Source organism: Loxodonta africana, chromosome 8 (assembly GCF_030014295.1).
Source record: "Loxodonta africana isolate mLoxAfr1 chromosome 8, mLoxAfr1.hap2, whole genome shotgun sequence".
NCBI lineage: Eukaryota > Metazoa > Chordata > Mammalia > Proboscidea > Elephantidae > Loxodonta > Loxodonta africana.
The window spans coordinates 95643063-95663659 of NC_087349.1; the positions used below are offsets into that span (position 1 = coordinate 95643063).

At 39.1% G+C, this 20597-nt stretch overlaps 1 non-coding gene across 1 annotated transcript; it reads left to right on the forward strand.

Annotated features, from left to right (window-relative positions):
- Nucleotides 1-6889: 6889 nt before the first annotated feature.
- LOC111749777 (U6 spliceosomal RNA) lies at nucleotides 6890-6996 on the forward strand. Its single transcript, XR_002784970.1, has one exon. It is a non-coding gene; the product is annotated as a U6 spliceosomal RNA (small nuclear RNA).
- Nucleotides 6997-20597: the final 13601 nt, after the last annotated feature.

A 20597-nucleotide genomic window follows, 5' to 3' on the forward strand; every position in this document is an offset into this window, starting at 1 on the left:
AGAAAATAGGTAAAATACAAACAAAATGGGATTCTTGCTATTGCTTTGTAAGTTTTCTTCAAGTTTGAAATTACATTAAAATTAAAAGTTAAAAAAAGGAATAATAAACCAAGCAGATAGATAGACTCAAAATTTGATCATTAAGGAAATCAAATTCCCAGAGAGAAATTAGTTTAACTCCCTTGCTTGTTAAAGTTCAAAATTCATTCTCTCCAACTTTATATTCTGCTCATCTCAGCTAAAGGAGTTACTGTAGAAAATTTAACTTCAGCTGTAATTACTTCCTGCACAGCTCTCCAGAACAACCTAGTGGGAAAAGCTCCTAACACACCTGACCCATTTTCCTCCAGTCTCATAGGCTCCATAGAGAAGTGCTAAGGCCCAGGGTTCCTTGATTTGGCTTCTCACTACAGAATGTCCATATCCTTTTTCATTTTCTGTGTCTCCCCCTGCTCATTCCCAGCACCTGGCTCCCCTTTCTTTATTATCCCAAACAATTGCAAGAGGATGGGGTTGAAATGTACAGACACAAACTTGTTTCAGTTTCTGTTTCTGCATGGCCACAAACTTCAATGGGTGCTTTCACTTGCTCAGGAAGAACTAGTCAACTGGCCTTTTGATAGACTGCTCTTTCTTTTTTAAGTAAGGGTAAAACCTGAAAGTTTCTCTTTATTCATTTTCAGAGAAGCACAGATATCTAAGATTAACCCCTTTGCCAAGATGCGCTAATGCCTTCTATCAAGAATCTACTTCTTGCCTTCTGGGAATTTCCGAGCATTAAATATGTTAAGACAAGAAAATGACCATTTGCGCCATGATTTATTAAGAGAACCTTGGTAATGCTATTCTCAGGGACCCTGCCATATGATGAGGCTCATTTGGTTTCGGAACATCACTTTACAAAGAAGGAGAGTCTTTTTACTTACCTAAAACTACAGTATCATTTTTTCCTATTTCTTTAATTATTGGAATCAATTTTGATAAATAAATTCTGACATTTAAAATGCAGCTCCCTACTCATTATAGGAAAAAATTTAGTTTTGGAAATACCCATCCCTCCTGGCCCTATTACTGATGGTTTACTTTTTAAATAAATGCTTTCACTGTGAAAGTAAAACATGCAAATTAGAGAACATTCAGGAAACCCAGAAAACTAGACAGAGGAGGAAGAAAAGCACACTTCACTTTATTACCCAAGAAAAACCATTGCTAACATCTCAATATTTTCATTTATGATTTTTTCTTAGCTTTTATGCTTATAGAGGGTTTCCTCAGACTGAAAAGAGGTCAATTACCTATAAATTAAGTTGTTCATTTAACATAATTCTAAATTGCAATTCTTTAATAGAATGCAATTCTGATAAAAATTGCTGTGGGTTTCTTCTAGAACTTGATTAATTCACTGTAAATTTCAACCTAAAGTATAAATGGATAAGACTATGTAATTTTTTTTAAAAACAATGAAGAAAGAAAGAAGTAGCTGGTAGTATATATTAAAATTTAAAAAGCATTAAAATTTTGACCCAGCAATCCATTTTTAGAGAACTATTCTTCAAAAAATAAATACAACATTAATATTCAAAGAAATATGTCAAAGGGCACTTGCGTGGTTTGGTTCTGTTTGGGGACTGCAGATGCAGACAGTTGAGTTCATCACATTTCTCAATTCATGGAACATTACCTGACATCATCCATACATGCAAGGAACCCCTCTCCTGTTTTTTTTTTTTTTTTTTTTTTTTTTTGCTTCCTTTAGGTCCCCAAACCTCATTCCTCTTTTCCTCCTTCCCAAGTACGGCACATTATAATTATCCATTCTTTAGGAATGGACCCTAAATTGCCTTCAACTTGTTGTTATCAAAGAAAGTAAAGCAATCAACATTTCCATGCACTTTCTCTTATGGTACTGCCTAAACATTTACCTGAGACCCAGGGAATATACTTATTTTCACAAAGTACTCTTGATTGCTTTCCATATTGCTTGAATCTTTTTCCATACACAGTAGTCCATGTGGTTAATTTCCTCTCATTCTCACCAATACCTGGTATTCACTTTTGTTGATGCAATGGGGATAACGTGCTGGTTCACCATTATTTCACTTCCCGTATATCTGATAACTAGTGACTTTGATTATCACTTCGTATACTTACTATCCATTTGGGTTTTTTTCTTTTTTTCCTTCTGTAATTTGAGTATGCGTGTTCTTTGTCCATTTTTTTTTCTTTTAGGTGTCCTACTTTTTTCTATTGATTTGGAAGAAGTCCCTTAGATATTCCAGATTTTAATCTCTCAGCAGTTTTAAATTTGACAAATATCTTCCTCCAGTCCACAATCTGTGTATCGACTGTTGACTTGCCTATGGTGTTTTTCATTTAATAGAAATTTCAGTTTTGTTGTAATCAAATCTGTTAATTTTTCACATTTTGTGTTACGTTTTTTGTTTTTTTCTGAAGTCAGAAAGATAATTCTTTCTCTCAGGATTATACATGCAAAAATTCTAAACAAAATAATACATTACCCAGTACCCAGTGCCATCAAGTCGATTCCGACTCATAAAATAATACATTAAGTCCTGTTATATTTATATCGAATAACGTGTATGACACAATGGATTTTATTCCAGGAATGCTATGTTGGTTTAACTTTTGAAAGTCAATTTAATTTAACATGTTAACAGAAAAATGGGGAAAAAAAATCATTTCAATGAATGCAAAAAAAGCATTTAATGACAGTTAATACCAAATCTAATAAAAACTCTTAGCAAACTAGGGACAGAAGAGAACTTTCTTAATTTGATAAAGAGTATCTACAAAAAATCCCACAGAAAATATTAAACCTAACAGTAAAATGTTGAAAGTTTTTCCCCTGAAATCACAAAAGAGATAAGGATGCCCACTATCATGCTTCTGTTTAATGCTGTATAGGAGACTCTAGCCAGTGCACTAAGGCAAGAAAAAGAAATAAATATAAAAAATAAAAATTAGAAAACAAAAATATAAAGTTTTCATAATTTGCAGGTGATCAGATTGTGTTCATAGAAAATTCAAAAAATTCTGAAAATACTATTTTTAGAATTGGCCTGTGAATTTATCAAGATTGTTTGAATTAAAGAAAGACTGAAATAAATAAAAGCATATATCGCGTTCATGAGTGAAAACTTCCATAATCTAGGTGTAGGGATAAGCATTTTGAACTCTTTAAAAATAAAAGGAAAAAACTAAAATCTTGATAGAAAAGTGAGCAAAAGACATCAACAGACAAGTCACGACTAAAAGATAGAAAAATGGTCCTTAAACGTATAAGAAGATATTCAACTTTACTCATAATAAGAGAAATGAACTGAGATACAACTTCTTACCTAACAGTTTGGCAAACATTAAAAAGGTTGACAACAATTTCTAATGTCAAGATGTTGAAAACAAGCACTCTCCACATTGATGGTGGTGATGGAAACTTACAACCCTTGGAAAAGAATTTGGCAATTTTTAACAACAGTACTCATACATTTATATTGTGACCCAGCCTTCCCAGTTCTAGAGTTTATCATGAAGTTATACCTTCCACAGACAAAAAAAAAATGCATATGCACACAGTTATTCTTTGCAGTTATATTTGGAATTGCAAAAATATTGTAAACAGCCTATTGTTGCTAGTTGCCATCTAGTTAACTCCCATTCATGGTGACCCAATGTGAATGGAACAAAAAGTTGCCTGATCCTCTGCCATTTCAAGATCTTTGTTATGCTTGAGTCCATTGTTGTTGCTGCTGTGTATTTGGAGTCCCTTCCAAGCTAGGGGGCTCATCTACCATCACTATATTGGACAATATTCTGTTGTGACCAATATGGTTGTCATTGGCTACTTTTTGGAAGTAGATCACTATGCTTTTCTTCCTAGTCTGTCTAATCTGGAAGCTGTACTGAAAATGTCCATCATGATCCTGCTAGTATTTGAAATACTGATAGTGTAACTTTCAACATCATAGAAACACACAAGCCACCACAGTATGACAAACTAACAGATGGGTTGTGGATAAACAACCTAAATGCCCATACATAGGAGAGTGTTGGAATAAAATATGGTACAGCCACAAAATGGAGCACTGTGCACCTTTAAACAACAGTGACGAAGATTTCAATAAACTGCTATGATAAACTGATTCCCTGTGCCAATTTGGGAAGGATCAGGAAGAGTGGCCTACCTGGGCACTTTTGGGCCAAATAAAGTAAACATCTCAGGAAGTACAGAGTGACAAACTCTCAGAGTTGTGGGCTCTCTGCCTCTCTTCATTTATAGGCCTCAGCTTTGGTCAGTCAGGCAGAACACTTAGGCATACATGGCAGAGAGCCTAGAACATCATCTGAGAGGATAGCATGCTAGGCACTGAGTCTAGGGCATTCCTGAGCCTCTTGTTCTGAGAGTGATGCTACCAGCCCAAGTGGAGGTGGGTGAACGTCATCCACAGAGGTAGAAATGCACCAGGGATGCCCTCTTCCAACTGAAAACCAGGAGATGATTGTGTCTTCTACACAGGAGTTTCCATCAACTTTTTCTTCCCTTTTCCCAAAGATTATATGCACCCTTTGAGAGGCTTACCAGAGAGGAGAGGTACATTGTCAAAGACTGGTGATTTACAAAAGAGGCAGGATTCTGTAGCCTGGGAGGTTGACCGGCTTGAACATTTCTAAAGCACTTGACCAGGAGGGAACACTTGAGAAATCTCTTTCCTGGGAAAGTTCTATAGAAAGGAAATGGGGGACCTCTAGCATTCTGGCAAGTGTGAGGTAGAAAGAGGGGAACCGGCACCTTCATTAGAATCTGTGGGAATGGACAGGAATTATTCAACCTGGAGAAGAGAGCAAGGAAATATGAGCCCCTGAATTGACAGGTGTTTCTCCTCCTTTCTTATGTTTACCCTTGATCTCTCAACTTTGGGCTACATTATATAATCATATACTTAAGAGAAATGTGAAGGGTGGTTCTTACCAATTTGCTTTCATTTCCTTTGAGGTGGCTATTGAGTAGGCTAAAGGCTGAGGTCCCTCTGGATTTAGAAATGTACAACAGACTGTGTTGTTCCCTCTCCTTTGTAGTACTTTAATAGCCTTGGAAGGCAGCTCTTTATCCACAATGGAAAAACAAATATTTCAGTACGTAAGCTTGTGAAAATTTTAGTTTCGTGAAATAATTCTATTCAAGGTCTTCCTTATGAGAGGAAAGAAATACATTTTCAGTGAAATGTTTTTATAAATCATTTCTCTAGTCTCGTTAAGAAACAAAATGGAAGTTCCATTAAAAAAGTGTTTCCTCTTAGTATGAAAGGTTACTGTAGGCAATACTGTAATAAAAAAAAAAAAAACTCCTAATGAGAGTTGATTATCCCAGTAAATAGTCAAGTACCAAAATACCCCAATTGCCAGATTCTTATTTCTTTTGTTTTCTTGCAATAAAACTGATACAGTAGCTGAACGGAAGTATAGATCAAAATTAATTGTTTTGAAAGATTACCCAGACACTTTCTAGTATAGAGGTCACAACTCATAAAAAGAACGTGTTCAAAATATGTTTTCTGTACTCAACTTGACAATTTGTCTTATGTCCTTATCTTTGCGAATACAGTTTTAAAGAAAGCAAGGCCTTTACTATTTGTTCTGTCCTCAGTTTTATTCTGCTCAATATTTTTATTAATGCCCTGGATGTAGACAGCAATGGTGTGCTAATCTAATAAACTTGGTCAGGGGTTGTGGGGAGGACCACCCTGGCTGCCCTGTCAAGATAAGCAGAGATTGTTAATATATTGGAGGGTAGAGCCAGAGTCCAATAAGGATCACCATATCAGATGGGAGTCATTTCTTATCAGCAGGCATGTGCCTTAGTTGTCTGTAGGTACAGAGTATATCTACAATGCTGTGTGGCTGCCAATGTAGTTGTTGTGAGTCTTAGGCTAGCATGGTACCAGAAAAAAGAAGGTCTTAGCTCCAATATATGCTGAGTCTATCACAGAGTTATCTGGATGACAGAGCTTAGTTCTGGATCCAACTCTTGAACAGGGACTCAAACTAAAGCAACTTCAGAAGAGGACAAGCAAGATGGTGAAGGTGTCAAAGCATTGTCATACAGAAAGTCATCGAGAAACAAAGAGAAGATTTATGGAAGGCATGATATGTGCCCTAATGTACTGAAATGTTGTCGTGCAACGAAAGGAAAGGCTGACTGTCATTCTAGAATGAGATTGGCTGCAAATCTATCTGAGTAAGGGTTATGAAAGAATACACCCTATTCTCACTTATCAACATGGCTAAGTTCCAAAGACCAGGTCATTTTGCAAAATCAGTGTTATGTTAAAAAGGAGGATGACCACATCAGATCACAAAATGGAAGATGACTACGTAATTACATAGCTGCCAAATTACATCATTACATAACTACCAAGTTACATAACATTACATAACTGCCAAACCGTTGAGAATCATGGCCCAACCGAGCTGACACATAACCTTAAGCATCAAAACCAGCACTACTCTCACTTCACACCTCAGCATTTGTTACTGCCAGATGTACGTTGTTAATTTGCGAAATAGTCAGATAGTAGATCTTTTACCATTGTCATAAATGCAAAATGTTGGATAAGAAGATAGTTGATAAGTGAGGAGAAGGTGTAAACTATGCCGCCTAAAAAGGAAGTGGGTCTTCCATCATTGCGGAATTCTACAAAATCCTCTCCACTTGATTGTTAAAAGCCTCCTCTGCTAAGGCCAACTTTTGGTGAGCATTCACATAGGACACAAATATCTTCACTCCTTTGCCCTTTCAGAGAGGTATACCCATATACCTCTTCCCCAAACCTCCTTGTCACCAATTTCCCAGTCAAAATGCTAAGGTTTGTTTGTGCTCACTTTGGCAGCACATATACTAAAACTGGAAAAATACAGAGAAGATTATCATGGCCCCTATACAAGGATGACACACAAATTTGTAAAGAATTTCATATTTTTGAGTGTTGATATATCATGGGGTTGGTAACCAATGTCACAAAACAATATGTGTACTAATTGTTTAATGAGAAGCTAGTTTGTTCTGTAAACCTTCATCTAAAGTACAATAATAATAATAAATATTCTAAGGTTTGTGCTGTGATTCACCAATAGAGGTCTGCTAAAGACTCTAATAGTATCTCTATCTGCCACTACACTTCAAGCACCATTTGATCAGCTGGATCATATGGCCCAAGTGGCAGAGTGGCTTGCACAGCAGCCTGAACCTGTTGCAGGGCACTCTCTTTGTCTGGGTCTTACTCAAAACTAGCAGCTTTTCGAGTCATTTGATAAATATGCCAGAGTAGCACACCCAAATGAGGAATATGTTGCCTCCAGCATCCAAAGAGGACCAGGTGTTGTACCTCCTTATAGTTGTAAGAGGAGTCAGATGCAATAACATATCCTTCACTTTACAAGGAATATCTTAACATGCCCCACACCAATGGACTACCAGAAATTTCACTGAGCTGAAAGACCCCTGAATTTTGTGGGATTAATTTCCCACCCCCTAGCATGCATAAGTCTAGAGTCATTGACACCTCTTCCTCACTAAGTCCAGTCAGCACAGTATAATGAACCAGTGTGACATCTGGTGGAAGGGAAAGACAATTAAGCTCCCTGTGGATTAAATTATTACATAGGGCTGGAAAGTTGTCGTAGCTCTGAGGTAGGGAACTGAAGGTTTATTGGTGGCCTTGCCAAGCTGAAGGCAAACTGCTTCTGATGGTCCTTCAAAACAGTGGAGAAAAAGGCATTATTCAGATCAATAGCTACATACCAGGTACCAGGAGAAGTGTTAATTTGCTCAAGCAATGAAACCACATCTAGAACAACAGCTGCAATTGGAATCACCACCTGGTTAAATTTTCAATAATCCACTGTCATTTTCCAAGATTGATCTGCTTTTTGCACAGGCCAAATAGGGGAGTTGAATGCAGATTTTGTGGGAATCACCACCCCTGCATCCTTCAAGTCCTTGATGGTGGCAGTAATCTTTGCAATCCTTCCAGGAATGCAGTAATGCTTTTGTTTTACTGTTTTCCCTAGGCAAGGGCAGTTCTAATGGCTTCCACTTGCCTTTTATACCATAATAGCCTTTACTCCACTTGTCAAGAATCCAATGTGGGGGTTCTTCCAGTTGCTGAGTATATATGTTCCAATTAAATATTCTGGAAGATGGGAAATCATTACAGAATGGGTTCGGGGACCCACTGGACCTACTGTGAGACTGACAAGAGCTAAGACTCCATTAATAACCTGACCTTCATATGTCCTCCTCTCTGACTGGTGGGCCACCGTGATGCTTTGGGTCTCCTGGAATTAGTGTCACTTCAGTGCTAGTATCCAGTAATCCCCAAAGTGTCTGATTATTGCCTTTTCCCCAATGAACACCCTCAAAAAAGGCTGTAGATCACTTTGAGGAAGGCTAGGAGAAAGAATAACAGTATATGTTTTTAGCAGTGTTTTGGAGTCCTTCTTCAAGGGGACCCAGCCTCCTCTATATTCAAGGGTTGTGGGTCTGTAAACTCTCTCAAGTTTGGGAATTGATTGAAGGACCGTGACTCTCTAGTCTAGTGATTCGAGTTAGACTACTGTTCACTTGACCTAGAATTCTTCCACTGTACAGATCAAGCAAATATTTAATGGATGTCCTATATATTTCATTCCTAGAGACACCATGACTAAGTAGCCAATGACTTAAGTCCATACGATTCAGATTATTCTTGGGTTATTTGCTCAGCACACAGATTGAATAAATATGGTGAAAGGATACAACACTGACACACGCCTTTCCTGGCTTTAAACCACTTTTAACCATTGTAGTTAGATGTCTTAATTCAGTTAGGGCAGTTCCCACTGTCAAATCTGACTTACATGATATAGCAATCACAATAGTCTTCAAAGATGCTGGAGCTCCTTTCACAAATTTGTTCCTCACTGTGATAGTAAAAGACATGTCCTCTGGGTACTCCATGTGTGAGTCTGTGGGTCTAACCTGATAAATCCATTCTAGCATGCCAATTTCCCTAAAACTTTGGGTACCTTCTTCTACAGTATACCAAGGCAGGTATGGTATTTCAGCTTGATTTAGTGTAGGCCACCATGTAATCCATGCTTCAGCAACCCAACCAAATAAACTATTAGACCCTTTCTTAACCTCTCGAGCTGAAACACTGAATGGAAAAATCTGTGCTTAGCGGGTCCATATCAATAAACTCAGACTGATCCATCTTTATGTCCCTTGCACCATTACCTCACACCTGTAATAGCCATTCCCACACATATTTCCCAGGTTTCTGCTTGTACGTATTAGAAAAGTCAAGCAGTTCTTTTGGAGGGTAGCTTACCTGCTCCCGATTCACACTTTGTACTTCACCTTTGGTGCTCACTTAAGTCTAGTTATAGTTCTAGGAGCCAAAATTGGTGGTGGGGATGTGTTTTGAGAACATTCAGCATTGTCTTGTAAGGCATCTACATCAGATGACAACCCAGGCAATGACTTAGACAAAGGCTCTTTAGACATGGCTGGGTTAATCTCATTAGATGGGGGTGAAGGGGCTAATGATTTACTGGATAGGATGGCTTAGCAGATAAACATGGAGTAATCTCTTCAGATGAAAGTGAGTTATTAAACAGAATTTAGGGACTCAGTGTCTCCAGCTTCCTGATTATCTGCCCATGTGTCCCCATCCCAAGTTTCAGGATTCCATTTCTTTCCAATCGATGCCCTCATTTTACTTCAGACACCACTTGAGGTTGGGAATTGAGTTGGCATTGTATTTCAGCCACTCTCACAATAAGACTCTGGGTTTGGTTTTTGGCAATATCAACTCTGTTACTACAAAAAAAAAAAAAAAGCCTTTCTTTCAAGGCACAAGTGGGAACTTTGGGGTCATTTGTGCAGCACCTGAGCTTTGACTCTGAAGACCTGAGCTCATCTCTTTCTTTCACCAGTTTGGTTAGTGAAAGTATAATCAACCAACCAGCTTCCTTATAATTTTCATTAGACAAAATTATAGTAAGGTATGAAACATACAATCACCCAGAGCCTCACCTTTCATCAGTACCTGATCTATTGGTGGTGATATTTTGCACATTTCTATTGCCACCTCATGCTATGGATTAGCAGTGCCCACTTTACTACTGAAAGCAGAGTCATCAACATCTTTAAGACTAAACAGACTTGAGAACCAATTTAGAAAACTCACTCTTAAAATTTTGTTTCTCTAGAACCACATTCAGTACCAAATGTCTTAGGCTGGGTTCTCTGGAGAGGCAAAACCAGTAAAGTTTATAAATACATATATAGAGAGAGATTTATATCAAGGAAATGGCTCACGCAATTGTAAAGGCTGGAACGTCCCATTGGTCGGTTGGGATAGAGGCTTCTCCTGATTCACATAGTTGCAGAGGCTGGTGAATCCAAGACTGGCAGGTCAGACAGAGGGCTCTTGCTCAGAGGCTGCAAAAATCGAAAAATCCCAAGATCAGCAGGCAAGATAACAGGTAGGCTGCTAGATCAAGTCCCAAGAACCAGAAGTCAGATGAACAGGAGCCAGCTACAGGATGCAGAACAAGCAAAAGCCCAAAAGCCTTGCCACAGTGTCCACTTATATTTGATGCAGGACACACCCCCAAGGAAATTTCTTTTCAACTGATTGGCTACTCACTGCAGATTTCATCATGGAGGTGATCGCATTATATTAAATCTCATCATGGAAGTGATCATATCATCAAACGACTGCCAAACTACATCATAACTGCCAAACCACTGAGAATCATGGCCCAGCCAAGTTGACGTACAACATTAACCATCACAGTAAGCATTAGAGCAAAGGTGCTCAACCAAGGGAGTAACAGTAGAAAACTTAGGCTCCCAGATGCAGCTTGGCTGAGCCCTGCCATGCTTCTGGCCAACCTGACAGTTCATGGCAGGAGTGCAGCTAGCAGTTGGGGAGACTGGAACAGGAACTCTCCCTTGGAAAAGAAGTCACAAGAGGTGGCTTCCAGCAGGGCAGCACTCAGGAACGCCAGTGCCAAGCACTGAAGATGGCATTGTAGAGGTCCTTCTCAGGTAGCAGTTCTCAACTTTTGTCTCCTGGGACATTCGTAATGGGCAATGTTCACTTGTGCAACACAAACACATGAGTGTAACCAGATTTAACAAAGCATAAGTCCCCCCCGAAATTATTTTGCGGGCCATTGTTTTTATTGTGCTTTAGATAAAGGTTTACAGAGCAAATGAGTTTCTTATTAAACAGTTAATACACATACTATTTCATGACATTGGTTTTCAATTTTGTGACGTGTCAACACTCTCCCCTTCTCGACCTTGGGTTCCCCATTACTAGCTTTCCTGTCTCCACTGCCACCTTCTCATCTTTGCCCCTGGGCTGGTGCACCCATTTAGACTGATTTTTCTTTTCTTTTCTTTTTTTTTATGGGCTTGTCTAATCTTTGGTTGAAAGGTGAACCTCAGGAGTGACTTCAGTACTGAGTTGGCAGGACATTTTTATTTATTATTTATTTTTTTATGGGTCTGTCTAGTCTTTGGCTGAAGGGTGAACCTGAATTCAGACTTCTAGCCTACTGGACTGTAAGAGAATAAACTTCTCTTTGTTAAAGCCTTCCACTTGTGGTATTTCTGTTATAGCAGCACTAGACAATTAAGACAGCCAGCTTCCTTGAAGAAAACAGCCCAGTAAGTCCTATATTCTACTAAGAGGGTGGACGTGGTATAAACAATGTTTCTAGAGTTGAGACAACATCAATAAAATGCCTACTACATACTTCATTTTCACATATATTTTTGAAAGAAATCTTCCCAGTGCCACTGAATGGAAAATAGTGCTATTCCAGTATTACATATGGGGAAGAGGAGGTTCAGAGAGCTCAGACTTCACAAGTCCACATGGCCGTTCATGTCAGAAGTAAGTAAGACTCAAAGCATGGTACACAGTACATTGTCCTTCTAGTACATTATTCTGTGTAGTACACAGAAGAAGCCTACAACTACCAAAGCCATTCTTAACACGAGGAGACATTAGTTTCCTGGTGATGATGTAACAGAAATACCGTAAGTGGGTGGCTTTAAAGAACAAAAATTTATTTTCTCACAGTTCAGGAGGCTAGAAGTCTGAATTTAGGGTGTGGCTGTCTACAGGGAGGTCTTTATTTGTCTGTTTCAGCTTCTAAACCAAAAAAAACAAACCCGTTGCTGTTCAGTCGATTCCAACTCATAGCGACCCTATAGGACAGAGTAGAATTGCCCCATAGAATTTCCAAGGAGCACCTGGTAGATTCGAACTGCCGACCCTTTGATTAGCAGCCATAGCACTTAACCACTATGCCACCAGGTTTTCCATTTCAACTTCTGGTAGCCAGCAATCCTTGGAATTCCTGGACTTGTAGATTCATCTGACTCTGTTGTCAATAGCATCTGTCCTCCCTCTGTATGTAAGTATGTGTCTCAGTGTCATGCTGCTCTTCACATAACTTAGATGTGGTTAGCTTTAGGACACCCTACACTGATAAGGCTTCATTGATATAACAAGGAAAACTCTATTTCCACCTGTGATTACATCCACAGGTGTTTAAGTGTTAGGATTCCAACACATATTTTGGGGGGACACAATTCAACCTATAACAGCAGAAATATTATATAATACAAGATTATAACTTGTGTGTAACAAAAGCTTCAGAAAATGGTGCAAGGCTCTGTGGGAAGAATTTGCTGTGCAGGATGCTACCCCTCGGCTTCATGAGGAGATGAACCTTCATGTGAGGTGTGTTTTATACACTTGAGGTCATGAATAAAGCAGTTTTAGGCTTTGGAGTAGAAAGAAATTGGGCAGGGGGAAGGGGACAACTTTCTTCCTCAGGTCTTCATCTTTTAATTAGTAGATGATTCCATTTGTTATTTACTTATGAAAAACAAAGATGGTTCCCAAGACCATGCTGTGACTTTTCTATTTTGTCAGATAATGAGGACTCTAATTTTTTTTCCCACTTTCCCTTTCTTTCTATCATAAATATATATGCTGTGTGCTGATGGGAAGCACCTCTCCCATAAAACCCAGTATGCTTCCCTCTCTTACCAAGGTGTGGGTGAGAAAGAGGGTAGAAAAAGAATGATACGCAGGGAAATCTGTGTCCATAAAACTAGATTTTGCACAATTAATCACAGGGTTATCCGAGTGTCTTCTGAATTCCTTCTGTGGGTTGTTTTTTTTTTAGGTCTTTTTTTTTTTTCTTCAAATTCACCTATATCTCACAAAGTTCTCTAGGAAAAAAATAAAAAGAACGTAATGGATAAATGAACCCCTCTACAAAATTACTAATCAAAGTATTTATTAGTTTTAAGTGATGACTTTGTGCCAGGCACTAAATTCTTTACATCATTTGTTGTCTCATCCAATACTTGGGACAACTATTATGATTCCCTTTCATCAGATAAGCCTAAGGTCTGGAGATGTCAGTTAGTGGCTCAAGGCCACATAGACCCTAAGAGGTAGAGCCAAGATTCAAACCTAGGTCTCCCTGGTCCCTAAGCCTGTGCGCATGCACAGTGTAAGGATTTTAGAGCCAAAATGCTTGGCTTCAAATCCTCTAGCTGTGTGACTTTGGGCAAGTTTCTTAACCTCTCTGTGTCTCAGCGTCTTTATCCCCAAAATGGGGAATAGTAATAGAAACAGTATATAAATCTCAGGGTTGTTGTAGGGATTAAATTCATTAATACATATAAAGTGCTCAGAACTGTGATTCCCATTCTGTGTGCCAAGGTGCCCCAGGGCACCACAGTGAACTCACAAGTAGCAGGGTATTGTAAATTATCAAGGGAAATACCTGTAGGACAGTCAGGGAATGAATAGTTCAAGGTAGCTCACAGTCTCAATATTAGACCACGCTGCATTCCTTTTGATGACGGCATATCTTTGCAAAGCTGAGTCTTCGACTATTGCTTTGATAAAAGACAAGGAACACACGAAAATCAATGTGAAACAGAAAATGGGGTGGGGACTGGTATTCAATCTGATTCCAGGATTTGAGAAGTTGTGCAGGGCCCAACAGATGCACACATCCCATTTGTAAGTATCTGTGGTTTTTTAAAAATGAAATGAAAGCATGTAGGTTTTCTTTCAATTTATAAGTATTGTTTTTTCAAATGGCTACTAAGTTGTTAGGACATAAATACGTATTTAGTTGAGACCTAACAACTTAATAAATGGAAATGCTGAGTATTTCTTTTGGCCAAGTTGCCACGAAAAAAATTACAAAGGTACCACGGATGCCATGAAAAGAGAAAGTCTGGAAACTTTTGACTTGAAACAATTTTTAGCGCATAGTAACACCGTATATGTCAGCTATTATCATCAACCCCCAAGCTGTGCTGACACTTATGTTAAGTTCTGCCAGTTCCATGTTATTAATATAGCTAACGTTTGTGTCTGCAAGCTACCTTACTCTTGTTTACCAAAGTGAACAGGTTGGGAGAAAGACAAGCACAAATTTTTGCAGATAAGGATGTGGGGATAAGGCTGGTGCGTGACTTGTCCTAGGTCACCCAGCTCATCCTTGTGTAGCACCCGAACTTCCAGATCAAGCACTGTTTCTTGGGACTCAGCTAGTCTCTCAGTTAAAATGACCCTAAACAAGAAAAATTTGCTTTCATGATCAAGATTCTTTTTGTTCCCTCTACTCCCTCCCCATTCCAGAAGAGTCCAGTCTCTCTCATTCTTCATTCATCAGTTTATTTGAAAACATGCTATTTAACAACTTTAATGGGAGAGTCACTCTGCTGATTAGGAAGATGATCAGCCAGAATTAATTTTCCTCTCTAGTGGGAAAGGCACTGGATAAGATCCTGGCATGTCAGGCAAGGATTCAGGTTCCCATCTGCTACCTTTAGCTCTGGGAAATGTGTGTCCAGTGGAGATGAGAAGCCTGCATTTGTTGCTATTTATTACTGCTGTTTATATTTTCTCCTGTTAAATATTTAGGGCATTGTTGTTGTTACGTGCCATCAAATTGGTTCCAACTCACAGCAGAATGAAACACTGCCAGGTCCGTACTATCCTCACAATCGTTGCTATGTTTGAGCACATTGTCGCAGCCACTGTGTTAATCCATCTCATTGAGGGTCTCCCTCTTTTTTTGCTGACGCTTCACTTTACCAAGCATGATGCTCTTCTCCAGGGACTGTTCACTCCTGATAACATGTCCAAAATTCGTGAGATGAACTTTTGCCGTCCTCTCTTCTAAGGAGCATTCTGGCTGTACTTCTAAGACAGATTTGTTTTCTGGTAGTCCTCCAATGGCATAATTCAAAGGCATCAATTCTTTTTCAGTCTTCCTTATCTATCGTCCAGCTTTCACGTGAATATGAGGCAAATGAAAATACTATGGCATAAGCCAGGCACACCTTAGTCCTCAAAGTGACATCTTTGCTTTTTAACACTTTAAAGATGTTTTTTGCAACAGACGGAGCCCTGGTGGTACAGTGGTTAAGAGCTCAGCTGCTAACCAAAAGTTCAGCAGTTTAAACCCACCAGCTGCTTCTTGGAAGCCCTATGGGGCAGTTCTACTCTGTTCTATAGGGGCGCTATGGATCAGAATCGACCCGATGGTAATAGGTTTGATTTTTTTCTTTTTTTCCAACAGAAATACATCGTTTGATTTCTTGACTGCTGTTCCCAGGGGTATTGATTGTGGATCCAAGTAAAATGAAATCCTTGACAATTTCAATATTTTCTTCATTTATCATGATGTTGCTTATTAGTCCAGTTGTGAGGATTTTTGTTTTCTTTATGTTGAGGTGTAATCCATACTGAAGGCTGTGGTCTTTGATCTTCATCAGTAAGCGCTTCAAGTCCTCTTCACCTTCAGCAAGTAAGGTTGTGTCATCTGCATTTTGCAGGTTGTTAATTAATCTTCCTTTAATCCTGATGCCATGTTCTTCATATAGTCCAGCTTCTTGGATTATTTGCTCAGCAAACAAACTGAATAAGTATGCTGAAAGGATACTACCCTGACATACACCTTTCCTGATTTTAAACTATATAGTATCCTCTCGTTCCATTCAAAAAACTGCCTCTTGGCCCATGTACAGGTTCCACACGAGCACACTGAAGTGTTCTGGAATTCCCATTCTTCTCAATTTTATCCACAATTTGTTATGATCCACACAGTTAAATGCCTTTGCATAGTCAATAAAACACAGGTAAACATCTTTCTGGCATTCTCTGCTTTCAGCCAAGATCCATCTGACATCAGCAATGGTAGCCCTCATTCTACATCCTCTTCTGAATCCAGCTTGAACTTCTGGCAATTCCCTGTCAGTATACTGCTGCGACTGTTAACCTTCAGCAAAATTTTACTTGCATGTCATACTAATGATATTGTTCAATAATTTACACATTCTGTTGAATCACCTTTCTTTGGAATGTGTACGAATAATTGATCTCCCCAGTCGGTTGACCAGGAAGCTGTCTTCCAAATTTCTTGGCATAGATGAGTGAGGGCTTCCAGTATTGCATCCATTTTTTGGAGTACCTCAATTGTTATTCCATCAATTTCTGGAGTCTTGTTTTTCTGCCAATGCCTTGAGTGCAGCTTGGACTTCTTTCTCAGTTCCATAGGTTCTTGATTATATACTACCTCCTGAAATTGTTGAACATCCACCAGTTCTTTTTAGTATGCTGACTCTGTGTATTCCTTCCATTTTCTTTTGATGATTCCTGCATTGTTCAATATTTTGCCCATATAATCTTTCAATATTGCAAGATTTTTTTTTCAGTTGTTTCAATTTAGAAAATGCCAAGTCTGGGGTCTTAAACACTAGCAAGCAGCCATCTAAGATGCACCAATTAGTCTCAACCCACCTGGAGCAAGGAAGAATGAAGAACAACAAAGACACAAGGTAACTATGAGCCTAAGAGACAGAAAGGACCACATAAACCAGAGAATACATCAGCCTGAGACCAGAAGATTTAGATGGTGCCCGGCCACAACCAATAACTGCCTAGACAGGGAACACAACAGAGAACCCCTGAGGGAGTGGGAGAGCAGTAGGATGCAGACCCCAAATTCTCATAAAAAGACTAGGCTTAATGGTCAAACTGGGACTAGAAGGACCCCAGAAGTTATGGTCCCCAGACCTTCTGTTAGCCCGACAGGAACTGTTCCCAGGGCCAACTCTTCAGACAGGGATTGGACTGGAATATGGGATGGAAAATGATACTGATGTAGAACAGGCTTCTTGGATCGAGTAGACAGACACATGAGACTGTGTTGGCATCTCCTGTCTGGAGGGGAGATGAGAGGGCAGAGGGGGTCAGCAGCTGGCCAAAAGGACATGAAAAGAGAGAGTGGTGGGAAGGAGTGTACTGTCTCATTAGGGGGAGAGCAATTAGGAGTGTACAGCAAGGCGTGTATAAATTTTTGTGTGATAGACTGACTTGATTTATAAACTTTCACTTAATGCACAATAAAAATTAATTTTAAGAAATGCCAAGCATGTTCTTCCTTTTTGATTTTCTAACTCCAGGTATTTACATGCTTCATTCTAATATTTTACTTTGTCTCTTGAGCTGCCCTTTGAAATCTGTTCAACTCTTTTACTTACCATTTCTTCCATTGACTTTAGCTACTTTATTTTCAAAAGCAAGCTTCAGAGTGTCTTCTGACATCCGTTTTGGTCAATCTTTCTTTCCTGTCTTTTTACTGATCTTTTGCTTTCTTCATGTATGATGTTCTTGATGTCATTCCACAGCTTGTCCAGTCTTTGTGTTCAATGCATCAAAAGTATTCTTAAGATGGTCTCTAAATACAGGTGAGATATACTCAAGTTTGTACTTTGGCTCTCATGGGCTTGGTTATTGGGTATTGGTTTACCTTTAATGTTTGGAAAGCACAGTGGTTAGGAGGTTTTAGACAATGAATCCAGCTCTGTTATTCTTAAGAAGCAAGGGACTATATCATGGAGAAAAGATTTCATTTGATCCAGATAATTCTGCTACTGGAGATAGAGCTTTTACACATACTGTTTCAGGAAGTTTCTTCGAGTGTTTTGGGTTTGTTATTTTTTGCTGTTGTTTATATTATTTTAAAATATTTTTTCCTAAACATTTAGGGTATTGGTTTACTTTTAATATTTGGGCAGGATTTCCAGGGTCATCCCAAGGGAATGGTTTATATTGGCTGTAAGTAATTCATCTATTTCAAGCAATAGGAAGGGCTTCTGCAAAAGATGCTCTGAGAAAAAGTTCTCTGTAATTCTGAAAGGTTCGAGGCTTTGCATCCACTACTCTTTCCCTTTACTTGTTTTTGTTGTTTGCCATCGAGTTGATTCCAACTCATTGCAACCCTATAGGGAAAGGCAAAACTGCCCTATAAGGCTTCCTAGGCTGTAATGTTTATGACAACAGATAGCCAGATTTTTCTCCTACAAAGCAGCTGGTGGCTTGAACCACCGACCTTTAGGTTAACGGCCAAGCGTTTAACCACTGTGGACTCCAAACTTGTAAAGATCATGCTCTGACACACATTCTCCATTCACAGATTCAGTGCTGAGCCTTAATCTATTCTTTGAACCTTCCTTTCTTGTCCTCAAGTTGCCCACTGTGAGCTCATTATCCAGTCCCCTATTTTTGGCTTCTCTCCAATGACTGATGCAATTGCCTTCCTAGCCATGAATACTTCCTATCTTTAGACAAAGGTAATTCTGGACTTTTCATTGCAGCAACACTCTTTCAAACCACGCTAGATCAAACCACTCTTGGTGTTCGAGCCAACCCCAAGAACTAGCTTTCCATGGCACACATAGAATTATTATCATTATTATTGATAAACTGTTAATTTGTTAAATGACACGCTAAATGAAGGGGTTCTACCTCTTTATCCAACGAAGATAAGGAGAAACTTAGAACCTAATGCAGGCAGCATGGCTTCCAAAAGATGTCTGCATCCTTATCCTCGGGCCTTGTGAATACTTTCCTATGCATGAAAGAGACTTACAGATGTAATTAAGTTTACCCACCTTCAGAGAAGACTGTCCTGAATTAAATGGTGGGCCTAATCTAATCTCATCATTTATTAAGAAAAAAATATAAAGGTTATTTTCCTTTTACAGAAAGATAGTCATTTTTTGTGTAATGTAGTTCAGAGTTCCTATACTCTGGAGGTGGAGCCATCAAATGGGAAGGGGAGCCCTGTCCTCTGTTCTGGAAGGCCTAGACCAACACTGTCCAATAGAAATAAAAGCTACATACGTAGTTTTACATTTTCTAGTAGACACATTAAGAAGGGATAAAGAAATAAGTGAAATTAATTTTGATATTATATTTTATTTAATCCAATATAAAAATGTTATTATTATAACATGTAATTAAGATACAATTATTAAGGATACATTTTACATTCTTATATCAAGTTTTAAAAATCCAGTGTGTATTTTACACTCACACCACATCTCAATTTGGACAAGCCACATTTCAAGTGTTCAGTAGACACATGTGACTAGTGACTACCATACTGCAGAACACAGGTATATAGACATCAAAGGTATTAGTATGGATCATCTGAAATGAAGATGGGAGACACAGGGTTGGCACTTATAAAAAAGAGGACAGTGTCCCCAAAATGGAAGTTGGAGTTGAATTCACGGAGTGTAGCAGGGGTTGGGGTGCAGCTTCTTGTGTTTCTGTGTGACAGAAACCAGAATCCTTCCTCGAAGTTATTCTTTCTTCAGTAGTAAGACCTTCAATGGAGATGGCTGTGTGTTAACTCTGGGGTATAACCACTAAGCTCCATGGACTTGGCATCCAGGTAAAGCTTCTGGTGACCAAAACTTTGGCTAATGGAGAGGCACATCTGTAGTCCACTCCGGGTCTAGGAGTTCATGGAGGGTATCCCTCAACAATGGTCCTCATTTAGCAGAAGAAGCCAAGCTGACAACACAGTCCAAGGAAACTGAGCCATTGCCCAATTTTCCAGACTAAATAAGCTCCGCTTCCTGATAAACGGGAACCTGGAACTACAGTATAGTATATTTGCTTTAGAAAATAATAGAGACATGACATTTCTTATACTTGGTAAGACAGAGCAACTCTTTCCCACTAGACATGTAGGGAAAGTGCATGCTATTTTGAGAAAGTAAAGCAGTGGAACTTAATGGAGATTAGGTGTTAGCGAAGATCTCCTGTAGGAAATGACATGTACTTAGAGAGCTCAGGTATGAGGGGGAGGCAACCATGAGGACAGGTTGGGGGAGGAAGTGTGCTCCAGAGAGAGAACAGCATGTACAAGTGCCTTGAGGTAGAAAAGAGGCTTGTACAATGCAGAAGCTGAAAGAAACTCAGGCAAGGTAAGCAAGAGGGCAAGTGGTTCAGGATGAACTGGAAGGTTGGGAAGGGATCAGATTGTATATGCTTATAGGACATGTTAAGGCTTTTGGGCTTTATTCAAAGTGCAGTGGCAAGATGTAAGAGTTCAAAGGACCAGGATGGAATGATCAGATTTACGTGAAAGATGTTCCCTTTAGCTGCTGTTTAGTGAATGGG